Genomic DNA, 20,667 nt, shown 5'->3' with positions numbered 1-20,667 from the left:
TCTTTGAAAAACAAAACAATGTGGAAGTAGACATAGGTTTCGTTTCCTGCCAATAGTCACCCACCAGTGGCATAAACTCCTCTATTTCAGTCAACAGGTTAAGAAACTTGAATGGTCGACGCTTTGCAATAGGACCAGCTTCACCATGAACCATGAGCCGACAACGCAGGTGGTCCGAGCAGCCCCCAGCAGCAAAAACATTATAACTTTGCGGGAAGAAATGTTCCCAAGCTGTATTTACAATCACCCTATCCAGCTTCTTGAGGATCAAATCATTGTCACGTTTATTGCACCACGTAAACAGATCACCATGGGAGGTCATTTTACTAACGAACAAGCATTGCCAACCACCTGAAAATCACGCGTACCCGCCGTGATCATCGGACTATCATCAAAACGAGAATGTTCCGCCATATCGAGTGTTTCATTAAAATCACCCAATATCACCCACGCCTTGTTTCAGAACAAAGGGGAAGCGTAATGATCCTGTATCTCCTGCCAAAACACTCTCCGTGCTTTTACCTTATTTAAACCATACACAAAAGAACAAAAGAACTCCTTTTCTTGATTTTCTAACTTCACAGAACACGTAATGATCTGTTCACTCTTATAAAACGGATCAACCCTTACATTTTCTTTCCAGATCACCCAAATTCGCCCTCGACTATTATGTTCATAATTTGTCAAGACCGACCAGCCTGGAAACAACTTATTCCCCAACCTTAATGACTTCTCTTCTTTTACCCTTGTCTCCAATAGACAACCAAATTGAAATCCACTCTGCGCAACCCACTCTTTAATAATAGAATGTTTAGATGTCCTATTTAAACCACGAACATTCCAGGAGAAACCTTACATTAAGGTTTTGAGGATGGTTTCCTGCCCGGATGTCGAGTCTGGTCCCTAGTCGAACCTGCAGGAAGAGTAGAAACATGCTTATGAGCCGTTTTTGAGCCTCAAATCAGGTACGTTCGTAAAGGAACCTCTTCCTGCACACCCTGATTTTTAACAGAACCCCTAGGACTAACTGAAACAGGGGGATCCTTTGAACCCAACTGCAGAGATTCATCAACAGCAGCGGTCTCAGAACTCTCGTCTTGATCAACTCCCAAAGCAGAAAAAGATTTTTTTGACAGTGAAACCCCACCAAGCGTCAAAGCTGCATTAGTGGTACAAGGACTCCCACAAGACGACTTTGGAGTGATCCAAGTCTCCTGTTTTTGATCCTCCAGGTGCATATCATTCACAACCTCTTTCTCCGTAGCAGACACTGTTGTCGGTGTCTGCTGCTCCATCGATAAATTTCTCCCCCACCAGCAGCTGTAGCTGCCAACCTTTCACCATGCTCCTGATCCAGGGAAACGTTAGTCCGGTCCTCATGGAAAATAGTAGCAGGTTGTTGTTCCTCAATGACAACCACCGCCGAAGCTGACAAACATGTTGCACTAAGAAGACCCCATTTCTTGCAACAGCCACACCTCGGGGAAAGCCAAGGGTAACTATACTTAATTACTGAATCCAACTCCCCCTCTTCCTCACCTGGTGATGAGGTACTCCGTAGGTAAATCCGTCGTTGAATCAGCCTCTATGAGAACCTGTGCCTCCTCAAAGCTGACATAGGCCTCCGTTTTAGGATGCAACCTAATAGGTTTACCCACTGTGCACTTGACAAAAACTCCAAACCCTTGTACGTGAACATTGGTGGAGGGATATTACCGACTTCAAAGAAGGTTAAGCCTCCTCCGCAAACGGAGTCCATTTTGAAACTATCATATGTATGTCCATTATATTCCACATGCCCTAATGGAGGACCTGATGCCGGATTCCCTCATGTCTGATACGGAACTTAACGGTTGATTCATATACAACGAACACGTCAATAACAGTGGAACAATCCCCCAAACGCCAGATTTTATTCAAAATCATGTGAATCTTACCCACATGGGGAGCCTTCAAGTTGAGGAACTTTCCAATCACAAAAATCTTCCCAAAGCGGCTTTGCATTGAAAAACACCTCTTTAGGTACAATAACCTTTTCATGTCCATCCACATCTGTGACTGTGAATTTTTGCTTCGTAAACACCCGTTTCTGAACAATCTGTAGATAAGAACGTTGCACCGTCGTAGCAGGTTGCACCGACGATGACACCTCCCTTGATTCCTTCTTATTCTGACTAGCTCCCGACAAAACATCACCCAAAACCACACCAGAGTCACCCTTCTCCGCAATTACCCTCTCCCCCTCACATCGCTCCCAACCCTCACCTGAATCGCCACTAAGCAGCCTGGGGAAGCCGCCCACGGCAACATCCTTGGCCAAAAAGCAAGAAAACCGTAATCGCCTTCTTTTCATCCTAGCCATGTCAGCAAAAAACTTTTTATCATTTCAGCATTTTTTTTTTACTCTGCCAAACTCTATGATGACTTTAAAAGCTACTAAGAAGCTGAGAGAGGGATTGGTTTCACAGCACTCTGAATTCGCTCAAAAGCTACTCTTACTCTCTTTATCGACATTACCATCGACCCTGATCACCAGTTTCCCGTTCTCTCCTAGTTTCACCACTCACTGTATTTTCCGCCAATCTCCTAATGGTTTTTGCCAATTTCTCAACTAATATACATTTCAACAGACCCGCTCACAGTTCTTCCGGGTCATGATTGTGTTTCCATCGGGAAAGTCCGTGAAGAAATTGTAGATGGCCTTTGTGGTATGTGTCATGAAAACTCGCCATTGGATGTCTAATCAAACATTAATAATCTGAATTAGTTCCCATGTTATATTTTAATGCATCAACAACGAAGTCATTCGGAATGAAAAACAAACCTTCTCCAGAAAATAAGGCAATGGTGCTACAACCAAAAGCATCAACCCGTAGTTTGTTATCTTAAAACTTTCACCAAACTAAGAAAAAAGAAATACAAATGTGTTTAAGTAGACAAACAAACATGTTCTAAAAACTTAAACTAATTTAAGAAATGTTTTACGCTTCTGTTTTGTATAAACAAACTTAAAACTTTGAAGATTTTGCTCTAGTAACCTCCCAATAATCTCTTCAGATGAGAAAAATTTATGTAACATTCCCAAATCTACATCAATTGCTCATTCTATTCAAACTAAGAAACTAAACATTTTAAAGCTGATTAATGGTTATTACGTACCGAAAGGAGCAAGAAAAAGAAGTAAACATACTGAGTAATCAATGGTGGAAGGATCTATCTCATCAAAGTAAGGCAACGCAGCCATGCATGAGTAGGCAGGATGAATGAATCCCACAATCAAACTGCACAAAACAACCAAAAATCAACACAACAATATATTAAAAAAAATACCCCGCCACCAACACCAAAATCAAAACATGATTAGAAGACAAGACGGAGAGAGAGAAACACACCAGAATGTAATGTTTTTTTTTTTGACTCTGAAGGACACAGTTGTCCAGATAACTTGATGAGTAAGGTCCCCCGCCACGGACCCCTACACCGATCGTAAGTGGTTCATGGGGTTAAGTGGTTAGATGATCAAAACTTTTCATCTTACCATTAAATTTTGGTCATGCAAATCTTCCAACTCTAGGGATGCGAAATCTTGACTCCATAAATTCTAACCAAAATGTAAGTCCATCCATACATGCGACTAAATTTGTTTTCAAATTATATTAATGCCACTTTCGGTCACATGTGACATATAAGATCAAGATGACTTTCCATGTCTATCGGGAAATAAACGAATCAAAACATTGCAAATCCTACGAAAACAAGTACTTTGAAAATTTTACATTCTTGGCAGAAAAAAAAGTACTTTCAAGATGTAGCCAACACAAAACATCAACAGCCTCTCTTAAATGCAGTAGAGGAAGGGATAAAGAAAACTACTCTCACTCGGTCCTCAGGAGACGATGTGGCTCTATGGAAAGGAAGGAATGATACCTATCACAAACATTTCAACACGAAGAATACTTGGTTGAACATTCGCACAACTCACCCACCGAGGGAAGGCTACCACTACAAGAAAACATGGATTTTACGACTATAGTTGGCGACTATATATGTAGTAGTCATTTTTAGCGACTAAGTAGCGACTATTTAGTGACTATTTTACGAATACAAATATTTCGTCGTATTTCAGTCATTTTTTTACGACTACATATCGTAGTCACTAGTTTAGTCGTAATTTAGCGACTAATTTATGACTATATATCACACCGAAATATGTAGTCGCTAAATAGTCACCAATTTAGTGACTAATATACGACTCATAGTAAACGTCGCTAAGAAGTCGCATATCAGTCGCTATTTAAGAAAATCAAAATTTTCAAAATTTAACCCTAAAACCAAACTCCAAAACCTAAATCATAAACTCTAAATTTGCTATTTAGCGACTAATTTACGACTAATTTTTTTTACCGACTAACGATTTACGACAACAAGTTTTAGTCGCTATTTGGTCGTAAAACATCATTTAGCGACTAAATAGTGAATAATAGTGCAGTTGTTATTTTCATGTTTTTTTGTAGTGTACAAAGCTGTCTAGTTTCCCCATGCCATCCCCAAGTATGCTTTCATTACATGACTGGTGGCAAAAAACAGAATATCAACAGGGGAAAGGATGATACTGTGGAATTCAAATGCCAACAAAAATTGTGTGTTTTGCAGCCAGACCATGGAGACAAGAGAGCACTTAGTTTTTAGATGTCCCTTCTCGCAACAGGTATGGGAAGCGCTAGTAAAAGGACTACTGTCACACAAATTCACGGCTAGTTGGACAGAGATCATGACTTTGTTAGTGGGCACTGAACTCGATACAACACAAAAGTTTCTCTTGGGGTATGTTTTCCAAAACCCTATCCATGCTCTTTGGCAAGAACGCAATGACAGACACCATGGGGAAGTACCGTCGACAAAAGACAGGCTGGTAAAACTGATTGACAAGAATGTCCGCAACCGTATGAGCACACTTGGGGATGGAGGATACACTCGCATTCAACGGTGATTTACCGCCAGATTTTATTTAAGATGATTCAACATCAACTTTAAAACATTTTTACATAAAGTCTTTTATTACACAAATGTAACAAACAGTTTATTTTTCTTTTGATTATATTTTAACATTAGATTCAAAAAAAAAACTGTGTAGTTTGTCGTTCCACCCTCGCATGCTTTAGATTAATTTATCGGCTAATTATTACATAAAATAAAAGTTATCGAACTCCTTACACCAACTTAACCCTAATTAGCTATGTCCAATCCGCTATACTATCCTGAGGCATATACGTAAAAATTAGTGTTTTCTGTTGGAAATCGTAGTAAAATAGTATGTATATCATATGGATAGCCATTAATTTCTAATATGTATAGATGGTCTAAACGTTTTTAAAATATTTGGTTTTTCCAAGTCGAACCGTACTGTATCTGTATATCTCTCCTCGAACATACATATCTCATCACTCATTAATATACACTACAAGAAAACACGTGCTTTGTGACGGAAACCTGCGACGGACAAATGCCCTTGCAAATTTGCGACGAATTTGCGGGTCATTTGCTATGAAGACGAGGACCCTCGCAAATTTGCGAGGGAAATGTCCCTCGAACATCCCTCGCAAATTTGCGAGGGAGTTGTGATTCATTTGAGAGGAAAAAGCTGTCCCTCGCAAATCTATCGCAGATTTGCAACGAATTTGCGAGTCAAATAATCCGTAGCAAATTTGCGAGGAAGTAGCGACAGATTTGTGAGGTCATTATGGGTTTAAGGTTTAGGGTTTAGGGTTTGAGCTTAGGGTTTGAGCTTAGGGTTGGAGCTTAGGGTATAAGATATATATAAATCAAGATGTGATTTACTTTCATTATGAATATAGATATGACCAAGTGTTAAAGTGTTTTGATCAACAATTGCAATGTAGAGTCCATAGTCCACTAATCACCAACTATATGAACAATGAACTTTCCAAAACATAGGAAAAACATGAAATTAATAGAGATTGTATCATTAAGGAAATAAAGTTAATGCAAAAGAAAATATACACTTGCGAGGGATATGCGATGGATGTGCGAGAAGACCCGCAAAACCCTCGCAGATCCCTCGCAATTTGCAAGGGATGTGCGATACACTGAGCTTATTCCTCGCTAAAGCCTCACGGTTCCCTCGCAAATTGATCTTTTACATGCAAATTAAAGAAGAGCATTACTAAACAACATTGCATCCAAAGCATAGGAAAATCTGAACTTAGTAAACTAATTTTATCTACTTTAATTTGAACATACTTTAGTAACCAACATTTGATCTTTTACATGCAAATATGAACCTACTTTAATTTTATCTACACATAGCAAACTATTTGTATATAATAATATTGGATTAGCAAACTAATAATATTGGATTAATAATTTTGAAAGCATAGGAAAACTTTCTTTAGCTTTTGATTGAGTACATTTTAATGAGGATGATCTTGGTATATAAAATGAATTTGATTATAAAGGTGCGAAGGATTTGCGACGGATTTGCGACGGATTTCTTATTGGACTTTGCAAATCCATCGCTAATCCCTCGCAAAGCTGGTGTGTTTAATTGGTTAGTTTGTCAGTTGTTTAATCTTTTTTGCGAGGGATGTGCGATGGAGCCACGCTAATACCTCGCAAAATTGGTGTATTTTGATTGGTAAGTTTGTCGGTTGTTGCATCTTTTTTGCGAGGGATGTGCGATGGGGCCACGCTAATCCCTCGCAAAGTTGGTGTATTTTGATTGGTCAGTTTGTCGATTCCTAGTTATTCCGTCGCAATATCTGCGAGGGAGTTACGAGGGCACAAAATATTTATATATACCATCGAGCTGTGGTTTGAGCGAAGCTCAAACTCATTCACCGAAACCCTAATTTCTCTTCTTCATCCTCTCAGCCCCTAATCTCTCTTTCTTCTTCGTCTTCTCTGACAAACCGGAGCCGCTCTTCTTCGTCTTCTCCGGTAAATCGTAGCCCTCTCCGTCGAACCTTAGCCGTCTCCGTCCAACCTTCGTCTTCTCCGTCAAGGTATTAACTCTAATATCTCTTCGTCTTTGTTTCTATCTCGTCAAAACCGAATCTCTTCAATAAACCCTAATTTCTTCAATTAACCCTAATTTAATCTATTAACCCTAATTTCAATCTATTTAGCCTAATTTAATCTATTAACCCTAATTTCATCTATGAACCCTAATTTCATATATTAACCGTAATTGCATCTATCAACCTTAATATCATCTATTACCCCTAATTGTTTCTAATTTGTCTTAGATCTGATTAAATTGATTTTGTTTTTCTTATAGATGTTTAATGACAACGATTACACAAGGTTCCTGTCTGATCAAGGTGTACCTGCTCCCACTGGTTCTAACCATACACGGACTCCAACCGGTTCTAATTCTCGTCGTTCAACCTCGCACCCACTACCTCAGACATCGTTTTATCATACTCCTTCTCCTTCACCTTCTAATGGAAATCATGGGAATCAAGAGGAGTCTCCACCCGCTCGTTCGTCTTCTACAGGAGCTTCTACACGTCTCAAAAATCTTACCCTTGAAGAGTTACTCGATAGTCCAGGGCGTGGAGGTTTACCGAAGCTAGACCCGCGTCGACCTCCAGGAACTTTCTGGTAAGAAAGTTTCATGAACCTTGTGTAATCATAGTTGCATCTTGAATCTGATCATTCACTCCTTTCATGTTGTAATTTGTTTGAAGGTTTGACCAAGATCCCTCTGTTGCTTCTACTGTACGAAGCATCTTTGAAAGAGATTTCAAAGAGCCTCATGCCAATTGGACACAGACGCCGACTAAAGTGGTAGATGGTATGAATCTTTTGCGGTAAGTGTAATATGTCTTGCAATCACACAATATGTTTTGTTTGTCATTTTTAAACATATACTAATTTACCTTTTTTTTTGAAACAACTATACAATTGGGACCGGTCCATCAATGATAGAGTTAGGAAGGAGTTTGAAGACAAGCTTAAGGATATGATGTGTGATCAAGTGTCGAGGTGGAAGTTAAAGTGGAAACTCAAAGGTGATGAGGCAAAGACACGGTGGATTGATCCTGGAGTTTGGAGTGGTCTTGTTAAATATTGGCTTGATCCCAAATCAGAACTCAAGAGTACCAACAGTCGGAATGCTCGTTATCATGATCCTGATGGCACCGGCATATATAAGCACCGATCAGGCCAAACCTCTTTTAAAGCACGTGCTTGAAAACATGTAAGTGTTTAATCATCTCTCTTTTTCTCATATTCATCTCTCTTTTTCATTTTAACTAATCATCTCTCTGTTTCTCTTTTTCAGTCTGAGCTAAATGGTGAGTTAACTCCTTATTTTGTATGCATCTTAAAAGAGACTCATCGAAAGCCTGATGGGTCTTTTATGGATGGAAAGTCGGAGTCTCTGTTCAATGAGGTGTCGTCGAAGATCCAAGAGTTGGAATCTGAGCTTTGTACGGGGGAGAATGGAGAGAGCACTGCTTCTGGTGGGGTGCCAATTCATATCAAAAACAAAATTTAAACATCGGTAAGTTGTCTGTTTTATATACTTCGAATGTCTTTGTTTTTGTTTGAGTTTTGTGTTTGTATTCTTTGAAGTTCATTTGTGTTTTGTTGTTTTGTTGGTAGGTTGCTCCAAAAAAGAAAAACAGGATCTATGGGGTTGGTTCTTTGCAGTTTGAAGCATCCTCTAGCAGTAGTGGTCCACCACCGTCGTCTTTTCCGGCTAATGATCCGGTTCTTTTAGCTCAGAAGCTAGCTGCAGCTGAAGAATGCATTCAAATTCAGGCGACTCAAATCCAACAAAGTGCAGAGAGGATGCAAAGCTTTGATATATACTTTGAATATCTCGCTGAAAAGGATCCAAAATTTGTTGCTAGGTTCCGAAGCCCGACAACGACCAACCCAGACGCCGGAGAAGGGCGCAACACCGATGATACAGTTAACGCCGGTAGTGGAACCGGAACCAAAAACATCACCTCTCTCTCTGAAACTTTTTAAACTCTTTCTTGTAATGTATTTTTTTTTAAGACATTAAAATTTCATTTAATTTCAATTTAATCTCAATTCTATTCCCAATTCAAATTTAATTTAATTTCAATTCAATTCTATTATCAATTTCAATTCAATTCATTTTCAATCAAAATTTAATTTCAATTCAATTTGTGATGAATTCAGTTTCTCGCAAATTGCTTCAGAGTTGCGAGTAAATATGTTTCTCGCAAATTGCTTCAGATTTGCGAGTAAATTGGTTTCTCGCAAATTGCTAGTTATTTGCGAGGAAATGTATACTCGCAAATTGCGAGGCATTTGCGAGGGATTTACGATGTTTGAAATTTGCGAGACGTGATTTGCGAGGGATCTTTGTATCTCGCAAATCCCCTGCGAATGTTGATTTGCGAGGGATTTGCGATGATTTATTCCATCGCAAATCGCGTGTTTTCTTGCAGTTTATAATACACAATCACAACACAATTCACAAACTTTTTTGTTCACAACAAGTTATATTAGCATGAAATCCTTGACTCATGACATCGATGTTTATAGTTAGCTAGTTAGTTCATGAGTCTAGGATTTCAATCGAGGGTTTTGTCTGGTTCCATTTATCAAATTTAACTTCAGAGTTTTCTAGGGTTTTGTCTCGGTCCTTATGTGTGTGTGGCTGTGTTTTCTCCTTTTATTAATTCGTTTACTTGGATTAATACAAATCCTCTGATTCTTATTAATTATCTTCTTTTTTTTCGTTTCAGTAACAATAGCTTGAAATTTGTAAGATATGGACAAAATTAGTGGATTACCTGATGACGTGCTGGTGAAGATATTATCTTTTCTTTTAACAGATGTTGCTGTGTATCCACTAGCATTTTGTCTAAGCGTTGGGAGTCTCTTTGGACGTGGTTGCCTAGACTCGAGTTCTTCTCCTTCGTCGGTTACAAAGCATGGACTTGGGGATTTTATCTACAAGAACCTGCCATTACATAGAGCTCCCCTCATTGAAAGCTTGTGTCTTGATTTATATAATTATAGCCCAGATGTTAAACCTGAAGATATCAGACGGTGGATTGAAGTTGCAGTTTCTAGCCATCTATGAGAGTTGGACATTTCTTATGATACAAATAGTGAAAACATATTCCCAAGTAGCTTGTTTACTTGCAAATCGCTCGTGACCTTGAAACTCAAATGGGTGCCTCTCATCTCCCCTCTCTCAAAACTTTGCAGCTTGAAACTATTTCATTCGTAAATGCGAAATCTTTTCAACAGCCTCTATCTGGTTGTCCGGTTCTTGAAGATCTATTGGTGCAATATCTTGACGATGAAGATTTAAGAGAGTTCACCATAATCGTCCCGTCTTTGCGGAGTTTATCACTTTGTTTACTTGGGAATTGGAAATTAAATAGGTACAAGATAGATTCTCCTTCTTTAAAGTATTTGAAACTTGAGGACTGGAATCAAAGGAGGCATGACTACTCTTTGATTAAGAATATGTCTAAGCTGAAGGAAGCATATGTCGTATCCTTTAATTCGAAGAGTCTTATTGGATCAATCACATCTGTTAAGCGTCTCATTATATGTTGCAGAGAGGTAATTATCATAGTTTTCATTTATCTACTACGTATTGTAAACTAGAGAAACTCGAAGGAGGTTTTCTCTTCTTATTCTTATTCATTATGTTCGGTAATCATACATATATAAAGTGAAGGGACAAAGCCCAAATACATTAGGACTAAACCGACTTAGACTAAGAGGAGGTGGTTGATGGGTCTTATGGTCTTGGACATATATGGGCCGTGTATGGGCTGTGTATGGGCCGGTTATGGAAGTCCACCATCCGTGTTTTACAAAACTCCCCCTTGGATGACAAAACCGTGCAAATGCTAAGAAGGATCTCTGTAATGCGCTTGGGGGTGCTGCCTCATTAAAACCTTACCAGGAAAACCCATTGGGACAAAACCATGGTGAAGGAAAAAGAGTACAGCTCGCATTACTCCCCCTGTTCCAAGCATCCGTAGAAGTCCTTAAGTCTCTGCATCCCAATCTGGTGCGTGAGCTTCTTGAATGTCGATGTCGGTAATGACTTAGTGAAGAGATCGGCTTAATTGTCGCATGTAGGAACTTGTACCACTTGAACTTCTCTAGCCTTTTGTAGTTCATGTGTTAAGAAGAACTTTGGTAAAATGTGCTTTGTCTGATCTCCCTTGATATATCCTTCCTTAAGCTGTGCGATGCAGGCTGTATTGTCTTCATAGATAACTGTAGGCTCCTTATCGTCGACCATCCACAATATGTCCTGATATGTTGAGTCATCGACCTCAACCATACACACTCACGGCTGGCTTCATGCATTGCCAAAATCTCTACATGATTAGATGATGTGGCTGATATGTCCTGATATGTTGAGTCATGCGTTCTATTGTTTACTTCATAGAATGCCAAGAAATAGTTGTACCACCGTGTGTGAACACATAGCCGGTTTGAGACCTAGCATTATGCGGATCCGATAGGTAACCTGCATCAGCAAAACCAACTAAACCTTCTTTGTTATAGTTAGTATAATATAAACCCAAATCTATCGTTCCTTGTAGGTAACATAATACATGTTTAATACCGTCCCAGTGCCTTTGGGTTGGACAAGAGCTAAATCTAGCTAGGAGGTTCACGGCAAAACATATGTCTGGTCTAGTGTGGCTAGCCAAGAACATTAACGCTCCTATATCACTGAGGTATGACACTTCCGGACCGAGAATTTCTTCATCGTCCTTCCTTGGACCAAATGGATCATTTTCCAAATTTAATCTTCTCACAACCATTGGGCTAGGCAATGGGTGAGCTTGGTCCATATTAAATCTCTTGAGTACTTTTTCAGTATATGTCATTTGATGCACAAGGATTCCATCATTTATGTACTAAAGCTGCAATCCCAAACAGAATTTAGTCTTGCCTAGGTCTTTCATCTCAAATTCTTTCTTTAGATATTCGACTGTTTGGGCGATTTTCCCAGAGGTTCCTAGGATATTCAAATCATCCACATATACTGCTATTATTACAAACCCTTTGTTTGCAAACTTCTTTATAAAAATACATGGACTGATGAGATCATTCTTATAGCCCTCTTTGGCTAGGTATTCACTTAATCTATTGTACCACATACGCCCACTTTGTTTCAGTCCATAAAGGGATTTGTTTAGCCTTATGCAGTATTGTTCTCGAGAACCGCTCTTATCTTTGAGCTCTATACCCTCTGGTAATCTCATATAAATCTCATTATCCAGTGGACCATATAAGTATGCGGATAAAACATCCATTAACCGCAAATCCAGTTTTTCTCTTATACCCAGACTTATTAGAAATCTAAAAGTCGTTGCATCCATCACAGGGGAGTATGTCTCCTCATAATCTATTCCAGGTCTTTGAGAGAATCCTTGTGCTACAAGCCGTGACTTATATCTCATGATTTAATTATTCTCATTTCTCTTTCTTACAAAGACCCACTTATGTCCTACTGGCTTTATATCGAATGGTGTCCTTAAGATCGGACCAAACACATTCCTTTTCTTTAATGAACTTAACTCCACGTCAATGGCTTCTTTCCATTTTAACCAATATTTACTTTGAGTGCACTCTAATATAGACGTGGGTTCATGATCCTCATTTATTTTAAGTGCTACCTTGTATGCAAATATTTCATCGATGTCGACATATTTCTGGTTCCATTGAATTCCACACATGATATAATTTATTGAGATCTCATTATTATCAATACCATCAGGACCTTGAGGTTCAGCGTCCCAAACCTCATTCGGTACCTTAGGATTTGCCGCGGCCATGTCTGTAATTTCCTTAACCTCGGTTTGATTTGCACCTTTCTTAGATTTTCGAGGGTTCTTATCTTTAGAACCTATTGGTCTACCATGTTTCAAACGGGTCTTAGACGTTGTAGCAACTTGATTCTTGTGTTCCTTTTGAACATCAATACGTACTGGTGCATTACAAGCTGGTATGTACGATTTTATTACTCTCTTAGGGTCAACAAAGGAATCTGGCAATTGATTAACTAGCTTTTGCAAATGTATTATCTTTAGGACCTCTGCATCACATGCTAGAGTCTGAGGATCTTGCCAATTTAAGGATGTTTGATTCCATGAAATTTCTTTGACCAGCTTGTTTGTCTCTCAACCCAATTTGGGAAAGTCGGTTTCATCAAACTGACAATTCAGGTATCTGGCCTTAAATAAATCACCCGTAGTTGGCTCAAGATACTTAATAATGGTGGGAGAATCATATCCAACATATATTCCCATCCTCCTTTGAGGTCCCATATTTATTCTCTGTGATGGTGCAATCAGTACATATACGGCACACCCGAATATTTTTTTTAGATGGGATATGTATGGCTCATGACCCGTTAATAATTGGGATGGCGAATATTTATACTCACTAGATGGCCTGATGCGTATAAGTTCTACTGAATGTAATACTGCGTGTTCCCAACACAGGAAGCTTCGACCTTACGAGTAATGGTCAAGCAATTAATTGGATCCGTTTCACAGGGTGTTCCACATTTCCCTCATGGACATACAATAATCATTAAACGCTTGGGATGTAAATGCACCAACATTATCTTAGACGTATAGTCTTAAGTGGAAAGTCTCTTTAGTTACTTAGACTGGTGATGGCCTTATAATGAGTTTCCCTTGTGTACATGCTACACATGTGAGATTTTTAGGGATAACTCGTCTCTCTTTAAGAGTGTGCCCATTAGAATTCATAATTAGCTTACGCATCAAGTTAGAACCCGGATGGCCAAGCCGGTCATTCCATAAAGTGAATTGTTCATTGAAAATTTTATTCATTGCCAAATTAGCCTCAATCATATTTATCTTAGCATGGTATAAACCAGTGGCTAGTGCGGGTATAGACTCTAAGATTTTCTTAGATCCTTGGGTGATTTCTGTAATATGTAGGAACTCTTGGTTTCCTTCACCCTTAGTTTCAACATGTAGGCCATTCAAACGAATGTCTTTAAAACTGAATAAGCTTCTCTATGAGCTGGGTGAATATAAGGCATCACTTAGTTCAAGATGTGTGCCTGGCCGTAGCCTTTCATTAGACTTGCTATACCCGCTATTGTGCTAATATTGGCATTGTTCTTGTCCTTAGCCATTTTCTCAATATGGACAAGAATCATGTTTTAGACATAAAGAAAAAAAAAACAAATAAATATTGAATGAAATGGTTGAATTTAAACCAAAATCATAATTCAATACAATTCAAAGCATAAAACATAGAAATTAAATCAAGAAAATTTTAATTATCCTTTCCTAGACAATCCGAAGTTTCATAATCCAATAGGTCATCATTCTCATGGTCGAAATCTCCTTCACCATCGAGATGAACCAAATTGGCTTATGGATTCCTTTTCAAATTCTCTTGATAGAGATCAATAAGATGCTTAGATGTCCTGCGTGTCTTAGCCCAATAATTTGACATACCACATCGGTGACAAACCGATTTAGGCTTGTGTTGCGGTTTGTGAATTCCGCGGCCTCTACCACGTCCACGACCGAAGTCAGACCGGTTCCCACGGCCATAACCACCACGTCCTCTTCCACCATGGCCACGGCCCTGATGCTTATTCTATAGACGTAGTTAGACTCTTTGGTCTCCTTGGGCTCTTTATGTTGTTTCTTAGTCATGTCAACCTTGTGAGCCTCTGGTAAGGGGGCAGATCCAGGAGGCCTCACTGCACTGTTCATCAATAATAGCTCATTGTTTTGCTCAGCAAGTAGCAAACAAGAGATGAGGCTTGCATATGACTTAAAACCCTTTTCACGGTATTGTTGCTGAAGCAGTATGTTATTAGTGTGAAAGGTAGAGAATGTCTTCTCTAGCAAGTCCTCCTCAGTAACCTCCTTACCACATAATTTCAATATCGAGACTATCTTAAATAGCTCTGAATTATACTCATCCACGGATTTTAAAATCCTGGATCCTTAGGTTTTTCCAATCGAATTGAGTCTTTGGTAGGAGCACCTTCTTTTCGTGTCCATATCTGTTATTCAACTCTGTCCAAAGCTCAAGAGGATTATCTATGGTAAGGTATTGGTTCTTGAGACTCTCAGCAAGATGATGGCGTATATGTAACATCGCCTTATATTTAATCTTTTCAGCGCAATTATTATCATACTCAATGCATTCGCATAGGTCTTTTGATTTCAGGTTGATCTTAGTGTCCAATGCCCATTGGAGATAGTTGTCTCCAGAAACGTTAAGGGCAGACTATTGGAGATTGTTGAGCTTTGCCATCTACACAATATAAGACATGCATCTGATCATTAGCATGCGGTATATAAGACCGAAACATGCATTTATTTTGCTCTTAGGTCATGCTGTATATGAGACCGAAACATGCCATCAATTTAAACTTTTAGGCCATGCGGTATTTGAGACCGAACCATGTCGATTGTTATAGTCTTGGGTCATACGGTATTTAAGACCGAACCATGCCGTTTGTTATAGTCTAGGTCATGCGGTATTTAAGACCGAACCATGGATTTATTTTTCGTTTGGGACATGCGGTATTTAAGACCGAAATATGCCGATTATTTTAGTGAATGTCTTGTTTTATTTACATAATTTCGTGGCTTATATTATGCATGAACACAGTTCTAGATAAACATAAAATCTAGCATATGCAAGAATTTCCTTTTATTAAGTTTTTCCTTTTACTAAGGTTTTCTTTTTTCTAGTTTAGGATTAAGACAAAGGTTTTAGGAAATTTTCTAGTATTTTAGGATAATGTCTAATATATTTAAATTTCTGAAATATACTAGATACGGCCAACGAATTATTTTGGTAATTTTCCTAATATTTGTGTTTTCGATTTTAGGGTTTTGCTTTTAGGGTTCCATTTAAAACATGGAACTAATCCGATTTTAAGATCTTAGATTTTAGGGTTTTTGATTTTTACTAAACCATCATTGATAATCGGATCTTTAACAACCTAGAACAATTAGTTGAATATTTTCTAGATTCGAATTTAGGTTTTAGTTCTAAGGTTTTTCATGCAATCGAAAACAAGCAATCAATCAACAATAATAACCGGATTTTAATCATGGCATAATTAGTTTAATTTGCAAACAATCTAAGCAACCCTAAACCTCATAGCAATCGAAATTAAAGTTTTAGGGTTTTAGGGTGTTTAGGGTTTTTAAAGCTTAGGGTTTTGTTTGTTGATTGTTTACTTGTAGATTTTAGAGTTCTTATAGATTAAGATCAGGTTCGATATACATCTATGTCCGAAGGTGGTTTTGATTTATTTACCTTACACCGTTTGGGGTTGACTGGAATTAATTCGGGAGCTAAAGACCTCGGATATTCAAACTTTATCACGAACGGACCACGAACCTCGGACTTGATTACGAAATAGCAACGAACCACGGACCGTTTGTGGACGCGAACTGATCACGAGCACCAGTTGATCACGAACACGAACAGATCTCTGAACAGGAACTCACCCCGGACAAGAACTGACCACGAACACAGACAGATCTCGGACAGGAAACCGATCGCCGAGCAGTAGCCGACCATGGACACGGACGAAAGTTGATTGCGAGCTTGGACGAACAAGGACTTTGTGTGTGGCGGCGGTTTAGGGTTTTAGGGATTTTCTCAGTTGGAGTTTAGGGAAAACTCGTGCTGAGAACGTGTTGTAAACTAGAGAAACTCGAAGGAGGTTTTTTCTTCTTATTCTTATTCATTATGTTCGATAATCATACATATATATAGTGAAGGGACAAAGCCCAAATACATTAGGACTAAACCGACTTAGACTAAGAGGAGGTGGTTGATGGGCCTTATGGTCTTGGACGTATATGGGCCGTGTATGGGCCGGTTATGGAAGTCCACCATCCGTGTTTTACAACACTACGAGAGTTCAGTCTCATTTATAGAATCCCCTTTTGGTTAATAATTTTAATAGTTTGGGCAGGATTTGTATGGTGATGATTGTGTGTTTCGAAGAGCTTGAACATCTGAACCTATGTGTGTGCAAAAATGATTCGTCGAATCTCCTTGGCCAGTTTCTCAAGGGTTCTCCTAAGTTGCGATTATTAGACATCTCTGTAGTGAGAGTAAGTTTATTCGATAAATTATTTTTAGTTTAATTACCTAATGATTCCCATTATGGTTTTAATCTAATTCTACCGCTTGACCTTAATTAGGATCATGTGATGGATGAGCGTAATGGTATGGTATGTTGGAACCAACCGAGTCATGTTCCTGAATGCTTGTTATCGAGTCTACAAACATTAAAGTGGTCACCATACTTTGGGAGACTACAAGATAGAGATATTGCGGTATATATTTTGAAAACGCTCGACACTTAAAGACGGCAACAATATTGGCTGATACAAGGAGAAAATTTGTTCCAACCCTTCAGATGATCAGTGAGTTGATACTTTCTCCCCGAGCTTCAAGCACATGCCAACTCGTATTTGCTAAGGACTTGGATCATATTGAGACTTGAATAACATTAGATGTTTTTTTTTTTGGTAAAAGGTTAAGATTTATACCAAATTTTCTGGTAAAACATTAGATGTTTTTTGGTAAAACATTAGATGTTTTAAGTTCAATTTCCTTCTATTATTCCCATGCGTGATCAACAAAGATCAGATTGCTTCGAATTTTATTGAGATTGGTTCAAAGACTAAAGAGTTTTTCGACAATTGGGATCCAAGAGTTCATAAATCTGAGGTTCAAAATTCTTTACCATACAATTAAGTGGTGAAAACCCTTGCCACCTCAATTTTTGCAACACATGAACTGGTCTTTTGCAAGCGTTGATGACCACAAGCAAACATGATCCAGTGTCATCAGTGTTACGATGTTCCCAAGAATCTCCACTTCATGTCTTCACTTACCTTTGTTGCTTCTTCTCTCTTACTGCTTCCCAAAATTTTGCACCCTCCAAATATGAAGAAGACTCAAAGCAAATCATGTTCTTGACTTTTTTGCTGTTTTGTCTGAATCCATTTTACAGATTATAGTTTATTAACAGCAACCACAACCAATATTTCAGATCATGTTTCAGATTCATAAATCATAATCACGTTCGACGGTTATTTATTTGTTTGACTCGGTATATGGTGTGACATATCAGTAACTCTTATTATCAGTTTATCGCACCAACACATCTTACATTTCTATAACGTATTTAATGAGAAAAAGCCAAATAAAAATTGTAAATAACAAACTTGCAAAATTAAAAATTAAATATATATATATATATATATAAACTGAAAATATTTTACCAAAAATTTCCAAGGAATTATGTTAATTTTTTTTAATATAATTTGTACTGCCGCGCGAGCGCGCTAATATGATATTAAAATGCTAAAAAGGAAAGAAAGAAAAGAGTATAAGGTTTTATAGGGTTTTATAGGGTTTTATAGGGTTTTGTCTCTGTTCCTCTCTCTGTGGTTTCGGTTGTTACTGAATCGTTTGGCTTTCGATTCTTCTTACAGTGTTTCTTTTTTGTTGATTTCGAATCATCGTTGGGTTTGTTAAGAATTGGGGTTTCCGCTGAACTTCACACAGGTTTGGACCGTTTGGTTTTAATTTCTAGGGTTTTGTCCCTGTTCCTCTGACCTCTGTGTGGCTAGCTGTGTTTTTATTTGTTACTAATATCGTTTTGGTTGGATTCAGACAAAACCTTTTTGAATCTTATATAGTGTTTGTTTTGTCAGAGGCAATAATAGTACTATCTTGGGGTGTTGGTAAAAGAGATGGACAGAATCAGTCTGTTATCTGATGACTTGCTGGTGAAGATATTATCGTTTCTTTCAACTAAAGAAGTTGTGTCCACTAGCGTTTTGTCGAAACAATGGGAGTTTCTTTGGATGTGGTTGCCTAGACTCGAGTTCACTTCTCCTTGGGGTACAAAGCCTGGACATCGGGAGTTTATCTACAAGAATCTGCCATTACATAGAGCTCCCTTCATAGAATGCTTGCGTCTTGTGTTGTTGTATGATAGTTTGATTGAACCTGAAGATATCAAACTGTGGGTTGAGATTGCAGTTTCTCGCCATGTACGTGAACTGATCATTACGATTTATTCGGATTTTATTGGAAACAAGTTTCCGATCAGCTTGTTTACCTGCAAATCGCTCGTGATCTTGAAACTGTGTGGCACGATTTCCATTGATGCTCCATCTATGGTTTGTCTTCCCTCTCTGAAGACATTGAAACTTGAATTTGTGACATTTGTAGATGGACTTGAACAGCTCCTATCAGTTTGTCCTGTTCTTGAAGATCTATCGGTGCTGGATTGTTCATGTGACGACGATATGAAAGATTTAACTATTACTGTCCCGTCTTTGTAGAGTTTATCACTCTGTATAAATGATGGTGATAATTGGTTTTCATATAGGGTATGAGATAGATACTCCTAATTTAAAGTATTTGAAACTTGTCGACTCGGGTAGTAATGAGGAACATGAACACTACTCCCCTTTGATTAAGAATATGCCTAAGCTGACGGAAGCATATGTCGATGTTGGATACTCTAATCTCAACAGTATTATTGGATCAATCACATCTGTCAAGCGTCTTACAATATGTTCAGTGGTAAGTGGTAACTAGGTTCTGTTTTATATCAACTGCAAGTTACATTGTCAATATTGTTAATGTGATCCTTTTGTTAATGATTTTAATATTGTTGGCAGGGTGTGTATGGTGGTGATGGTTTTGTTTTCAAAAATCTTGAAAAACTGAAACTATGTTTGTGCAAAATGACTTTGTCGAAACTCTTTGTCCAGTTGCTCAAGGATTCTCCAAAGTTACAAGTATTAGACATCTCTGGAGTGGGAGTAAGTTTCTTCGATAAACTATTGTTTTTTGTAAGTCTGATGCATGCATGCCCCAATATGGCTTTAAACTAATTTTATTCTGCTTGGTCTCAGGATCATTATATTGATGGGGGTAGTGGTATGGTTTCATGGAATCAACCGAGTTCTGTTCCTAAATGCTTGTTGTCGAGTCTACAGATTTTCAACTGGTCAGATTACTTTGGGAGATCACAAGATAAAGATATTGTGGTTTATATCTTAAGAAACGCATGTCACTTAAAGATGGTAACAATCGAGTGGTCTGAAGAATCCGTGATTCCACCCCTTGATATGTTAAAGGAGTTGGCGTTTTCTTCCCGAGCTTCAACCACATGTAAACTTGTTTTTAATTGTGGATGTTGAATTATTACATGTTTTCGCTGCTTCTTACTTCTTAGTATGAGTACAAAAACATATGTATTTGTTTAAGAAATAGCACAAAAGAATTAAGGATAGTAGAAGGCAATTTTTTTTTTTTTTGGATTTTCAAAGCCACATTCCATATACGTACTTTTAAAATATACTTTACCAATTCGATAGAAAATTATAATTATTATTAAATCTATAATAAGCCTTGAACGAATTGAGATCGGAATAAATGAGATTATTTTCATGTAAATATTTCCCTTTTTTTAATCAAAACTCTCAACGGCTAATTAAGCAATCTTTTGCAAGATATGGAAATCCCTATAGATCTCATTAACGAAGAGAGCGTGAAAGAAAAAGAAAAAAGTAAATTTTCCTTTTTATCAATGAGCGAGAGAGTGAAAAACATAAAAACGTA

General features: G+C 38.1%; 2 pseudogenes; both read left to right on the top strand.

The window, feature by feature from the left end:
* The first annotated feature begins 9,775 nt into the window (after nt 1-9,775).
* LOC109126894 (putative FBD-associated F-box protein At5g38570 pseudogene) lies at nt 9,776-17,524 on the top strand (annotated as a pseudogene).
* Nucleotides 17,525-18,782: 1,258 nt separating this feature from the next.
* Nucleotides 18,783-20,149, top strand: LOC147937307 (FBD-associated F-box protein At5g38590-like; annotated as a pseudogene).
* The last annotated feature ends 518 nt before the right edge of the window (nt 20,150-20,667 follow it).

The sequence above is a fragment of the Camelina sativa genome, chromosome 10, assembly GCF_030686135.1.
Source record: "Camelina sativa cultivar CO46 ecotype springtype chromosome 10, ASM3068613v1".
NCBI classification, from domain to species: Eukaryota; Viridiplantae; Streptophyta; class Magnoliopsida; order Brassicales; family Brassicaceae; genus Camelina; species Camelina sativa.
This window is presented reverse-complemented; position numbering and strand designations above follow the sequence as displayed.